This window comes from Calidris pugnax, unplaced genomic scaffold (assembly GCF_001431845.1).
Source record: "Calidris pugnax isolate Ruff unplaced genomic scaffold, ASM143184v1 scaffold304, whole genome shotgun sequence".
In the NCBI taxonomy this organism is placed as follows: Eukaryota; Metazoa; Chordata; class Aves; order Charadriiformes; family Scolopacidae; genus Calidris; species Calidris pugnax.
The window spans coordinates 527,763-534,182 of NW_015091068.1; positions in this window are offsets into that span (position 1 = coordinate 527,763).

The following is a 6,420-nucleotide window of genomic DNA, read 5'->3' on the forward strand; positions in this document are numbered from 1 at the left end:
GTCTATACAATACAAACAAAGTATCAGATGCAGCTATTTTAAACTTTCTCTCAGAGTTGTTCCTTTATGCCTATTATGGACCCATGTTTTCCCAAGATCAGTTACCTTTGCATCAGCACTTCCCAGCTGACTGACTGGCAGCCTGACTCCAGAAATAGTGTCAGTGCAAAATGACTCCTGTCCTCTGTGTATGGCAGCAAATCACAAAGCAGGGAGAAATTAATTTTCCATTCCACCTCTATTAATACACCATTTTGATCCTCATAATCCTCTGCACTTTATAGGGTGTGTAGTGGAGTTATGCACAGTTCAATCTGTGGGAATTGCATGTTTCCTGGTTGTTCCATTTGTAACATAAAACCCAACTGATATCTTTATTTTTAAAAATTTGGAGAGTTTTCCTATACAAAATATTCCACAATATCAAAAATTTGTTCAAAACACTGTAAACCAATAACTTATTAATTAATAAATAAATAAATTGCTTTAAAATATTATGTGATTGCTTTAAAATAAATATTTATCATCCAATTCGTATTCTTTGTGACATCATCCTAAGTAAATAGAACTGATTATGGCTAACAATAAACCAAACTGGTTCCTCAGGGGTCAGTACTGGAACCAGTGCTGTTTAACATCTTTGCCGGTGACATGGACAGTGGGATTGAGATCACCCTCAGCAAATTTGCTAACACTGAGCTGTGTGGTGCGGTTGACGTGCTGGAGGGAAGGAATGCCATCCAGAGGGACTTGGACAGGCTTGAGAGGTGGGACCGTGCCAACCTCATGAAGTTCAACCAAGCCAAGTGCAGGGTCCTGCACTTGGGACATGGCAAAACCAGGCACAAACACAGGTTGGGGAGAGAATGGCTGGAGAGCAGCCCTGAGGAGAAGGACTCAGGAGTGCTTGAGGATGAGAAGCTCAACATGAGCCAGCACTGCGCGCTGACAACCCAGAAAGCCCACTGCATCCTGGGCTGCATCAAAAGTACCGTGGACAGCAGGTCCGGGGAGGTAATTCTGCCCCTCTACTCTGCTCTAGTGATACCCCACCTGGAGTATTATGTCCAGTTCTGGAGTCCTCAACACAGGAAGGACATGGACCTGTTGGAATGGGTCCAGCAGAGGGACACAACAATGATCAGGGGGCTGGAGCTCTTATGAAGACAGGCATGAGACAGTTGGGGTAGTTCAGCCCAGAGAAAAGAAGGCTCCAGGTAGCCTTCCAGTACCTGAAGGTACTACAGGAGAGATGGAGAGAGACTGTTTTATCAGAGAGTGTAGTGAGAGGACGAGGGGTAATGGATATTGAAAGAGGGAAGAATTAGATTAGATACTAGAAAGAAATTCTCTACTCTGAGGGTGGTGAGACACTGGCCCAGGTTGCCCAGACAAGCTGTGGCTGCCCCATCCCTGGAAGTGTTCAAGACCAGGCTGGATGGGGCTTTGAGCAACCTGGTCTGGTGGGAGGTGTCCCTGGCCAGGGCAGGGGGAGTGGAATTGGATGATCTTTAAGATCTCTTCCAACTCTAATCAACCTACTATTCTATGATTCTAATTATAAATTCCCAAAAGTACCATTAAAATCTTTCCCCCTCAGCAAATAGACACGGGCCTCAACCTTTTCCACACTTCAAATACGAATTTTTTTATGGATTCATGAGAGAAAAATGTAAACTAAAGGCTTCACATTCTCTCCTTTCTTTGTTATGGAAGACTGTGGGATGATTTCAAACATTTAAGTCCCTGTGGTGCTACTGGTATCCAGAAACCAAATGTTATCATCGGTGCCCAATAACCCTTTACAGAGTTGCCCTTAACAAGAGTTACCTTTCTTGTCCTCTATAACCTTAGGTGAAACAAATTTATATAAAATCATGGAGCCATGGAATTAAGAGATTGTAAGGGGTCTCAGGGGATTATCTATTCCAACCCTCCTGCTCAAAGCAGTATCAAACAGAACAAGATGCTCAGCTGGGTTTTGAGTATCTCCAAGGACAAATGCTACTCAATCACTCTGGATAACCTGTTCCAGTGTTTGAACACTCTCACAATATAAATCCTTTTTTCTTATGTTTAAGTGGAATTTCCTACATTTCAGTTTGTTCCCATTGTCTCTTGTTCGGTCACTGGATAATATCGAGAAGATTCTGGCTTTGACTTGTTTTCCTGTACACAGATCTTCCTCTGGCTATGAGATTCTCTGCCACAGCTGAGTGACCCCACCATTTCCCTTGCATAGACAATGCTGGTGGGTTGTTAGCTATATTAAACTAAACTTTTTCTCAATCCTTTGTATAATCACAAGAAATTACTAGAGTAAAAATGATCCATCTAGATCAAACAGTTCAGAAATGCCTTCACAAAAAAAAGACACTGGAGAGGAGGAGTCCAAAAATCTGATACATTTTTAGTGTATGTAAAAGACTGGTGGAGAAGGACTTCCTACAAACACTGGTTCTTAATAGCACAGTTCATGATCCAGAGCAAGATTTCATGCTGGATCAGCAGTAGTCTGTTAGACATGACAGGTTAGTAAATCACAGAAGAAATTCAACACCATATTTGACAGTAAAAGAAAAACAGGTGCATCACACTAATGTCTCTGGACTTTGGCAAATCTTCAAGAGCGTTTAATTTCATTTCACAACAAGCAAAATGAAGTTGATAATTTTTCAGATTGGCCAGTGATTTAGTTTTCCTTTAAGAGGTTTCTTTTAACAAATTTTACCTATACGGTTACACAATTAGGCATACTAATAGCTTCAGAGTGGGCTCATGAAGAGAACCACTGAAGCAAAGCAGCTGGCAAAGCACCAAAGCCATCTTAATCTGACATTGCTTCTTCTTTTCACTCTTGAACACAGAAGTGAGGCATAAACCTATGTAATGTTTTCTCATGAGACAGAGGGACACATCCAGTCAAGATGTCACTGGGCACCAGATGATTTTGGGCCCCAGGTGACAAAATTACCAAGGAAACATGATTCTTTGCCATCACCACATTCTTACTCAGGATGGACATTGATTTATAAAAGACATGTAAACAAAATCAGAGGGAAGACAAAACAAAAAGGACTTAAAATGATCATGAGGAGTCTGAATCCAGAGTTGAGCAGAGAAAAAAACAATGTGGTCCTGTAAAACTGTCCTGTGAAAGAGCAGCAAAGAATCTAAGTATAGAAACAAGCTAAAGAACCTGATGCTGGGTGACAATGGGAGTCATGGCTTTCAGAGAACAGGCATGAACAGAGGACAGCTTGCAGGAGCTGTTTTCTAACAGTTAATTCTGGAGGTAGTTCTGATTTTAGCTGCCACCTCTGCTAGGTTGGACCTAACTACTTTCAGTTTCGCCTTGGTTTGGAGCAGTGAGTGGCTAAGCCATTCAGAAATGTACCCTTCCCATACACCATGACAGGTTGATGAGGATGCCAGGGAGTATCTAGGTGCCACAGGAGCTCAAGCAGAAGTCTTTTCACACACCTTAAACTCTGTCTATTGGTGGGAAGGTAATTGGTCTTTGCATTTACCGGTTGATTTAGCTCCATGGGCGGGATCTCTCATGCTAGACATTCCCTCAGACAGGCAGCCAGATCCATCAGTGACTCACAGGAGGGAAGACAAAGTATTCTTTGAGCATGCAGTTGTTAATAAGATAAATTATCTGAGAGTGAATAGCAATACTATAGTGAGAATAACTATACTCTTGCCTTTCCGGTGCCTCCAGAATCTCTGATGGATAATTTACTATGTGTTCAGTAATTACATTCTTGGTTACAGTTTCTTCAGATTTGGTTTCCTTAAAATCATTCTTGAAATCTTTTTGAAACACTGATGGCTCTTTTTCCATACTCTGTGTACTGAGGAGGAATGAAAAGTTAAGTTATACAACAGACTGAGCAGTTTTGAAGCTGTTAGCTCTCCTGGGAAGCCACCCTGCGAGGTTAATGCACTCTGGTCTTGACAAGTTATCACGTTCTAAAACCTCCTTTTTGGATGCACTGGAAGGAGTTTGGGATTGGAACCTCTTTAAGCTTTCAGCATCAAAAATTCAGATTTCTGAGTCTGTAATTAACACAGCCTCCTTGCATGGTCAAAGGCAAGAAAATCTAAGACAGGTGTCAGATGAATTGCCTCTTTTTATAGCCCATTCTCTTAATAAATTGAAAACAGCCAATTAGAGAGTCATTACAGATCAGATATTAGTGGGAAAGATTCTTTACATTAAACCTTCGTCATGGGCCATTCAAATCAACACACTAGGGAAATGAGGGAGAAAGTTCAAATTTCACTACATTGTTTCAAAGATTACATTTACAATATATTATTACCTGAGTTTGACATCTCATATTTGGTTTCACTTCACAGGGCTAATAGGAATTACCTAGTAAAGTAATGGATCTAAAAAGAAATGATGAAAGGTTATTTACTGTACTCTACTTTGACTGTCTCATTTGACATCTGAAAATGAAAGTCCTGCACTCCTTCCCATCCTCTGAGCAATATTTTACTTTTTTTTAGGAATTAACAAAAAACCCTAATGAGATGAAGAGAGAATACTCCAGTACTTCCATAGCAGCTGACTCCAGGTCCACACAGGAAATACTGCTCTAGCCAACTGCTATTTAGTATCAAACTTCCCACTTCTAACTCTTTGAGAAGGCAGAAAAGGCCAGCCAAAAGCTATTCTAACCAAGATCATTATTCTAAAGCCAGCATGGTCTGGCTGGTGGAATGAAAACAACTCTTTAGTGGCACTGATGCATGGTGCCCTGCTGCCAGTAGATGGATGCAGAAACATCCATTCTCATACTCCGTGGCGGCAGTGCTGCCAAGCATGATAGTGCTATTCTGCTTGAGGAAGCTGTCACAGGCATGCTCTGAAGCAATCTACAGAGTTCCAGAGGGGAAATGTAGAAAAGGCAAACAGCATATCTACTGCCAGACCCTGTTCAGTATCCAACAAAATCCAGTTCCCAGCTCCAGTTTAACCTACAACTGTAAGTAACTAAGGTAGCAATATTAATTTTGTGACATATAAGAACACCTGATAAGTCTCATCTAGTCAAAAAAATATGTGGGAAGATCATCTCAATGGAAGTCCAAATCATAGCTTATATAGCTATAGCTTATAATGAACATACTTTAGCCACATATAAACACACAGAGTGTAATTTAAGTGTGCGCTTGCTTTTGGTCACATTTATTATTGTCACGCCACATCTAGTCATATTGTAAACTGATCTCGGTAGGTCTAGAATACAGCTGGTTAATATATAGCACACATGAAGGAAAACACTTATTATAAAGATAGACAGACCATTGTTGCCAGGTTGAAGAAGTTCTCCTGCCAAAATCAATACAGCTGCCTATTCCTTTGTCTCAGGTATTTTAAGTGTGCTTTTTCCCCACTTATCCTGCTTTAACTAAATGCTGGCTGTGTGCGAATTGCTTTCTGATAAATGATAACTTTCTCAGTACCAAACAGGTGTGCATTAACTTTTACTCTGAAGATCCCCAATTCTTTAAAACAAAAGGTCTTTATCCTTAATTTGGACTGATGAACTTCCCTTGCACTATCTACTTGCACTAAACTGCATTTTAAAGCTGAGCTCCAATATAGATTACACAAAGCTTTCAGGTTACTGAAGAAAGAATGAAGTAAGGCTGTTCAGAATATTTATTCATATTTCTCAGATATGTCAACTGATACCAGGAAAGGCTATTACTACCTCTATAAAACATGCTTTGCTAGATTATGCTTAATTTAGTTGTTCTTAGTAAATATATTATGTTTTTTTAAGCACAACAACAGGCTTGTAGGAGTGAGAGGTTCCTATTCCCAAGCAGCATCATACCTGGTCAGGGTGTAGTAGGTAATAGAGGCACAGCATGGTGCTAGAAGCCTGCAGTTCATGGGATACTGCAACAGCCAGGAAGAGCAGCCAGCCTGATGTAGGAGTGCAGAAAAGGGCAACCTCCTGGGCCCTGATGGGACTGGGAGGACCTTGCTGTTCTGAGGAAAGACATAAGAATTAACTAAAGTCAATTTGGATGCAAGGACCTGCCTGCAAGGACCCTTTAGGCAGTTGACCAGTTGTTGATAAGCTTTTGCTTGTTTCCATGTCTTTTCTAGTCTTTTTTCATTTTTAATAATGTAAGTGCAACAAGGTGATATGCTGCTAAACCTTTTTAGTTTAAAAGCTCTTTGGGGTTTTGTGGCAGCTCATTATGAAAAGGTTTGAGGTAGTTGTGCCCCAAGCTATGGCTGGCAGGAATCCTCTTATCATACCTTCATATGGCACATAGCTCAGGCTTTAATATCCTACAAGGTGCATCCATGGCTTGTTCACAACACAACTACTAAAGGCAGGTTTGGTGATGTCATCTCAGAAAGGATGTGACAGAATAGGAGGAGCC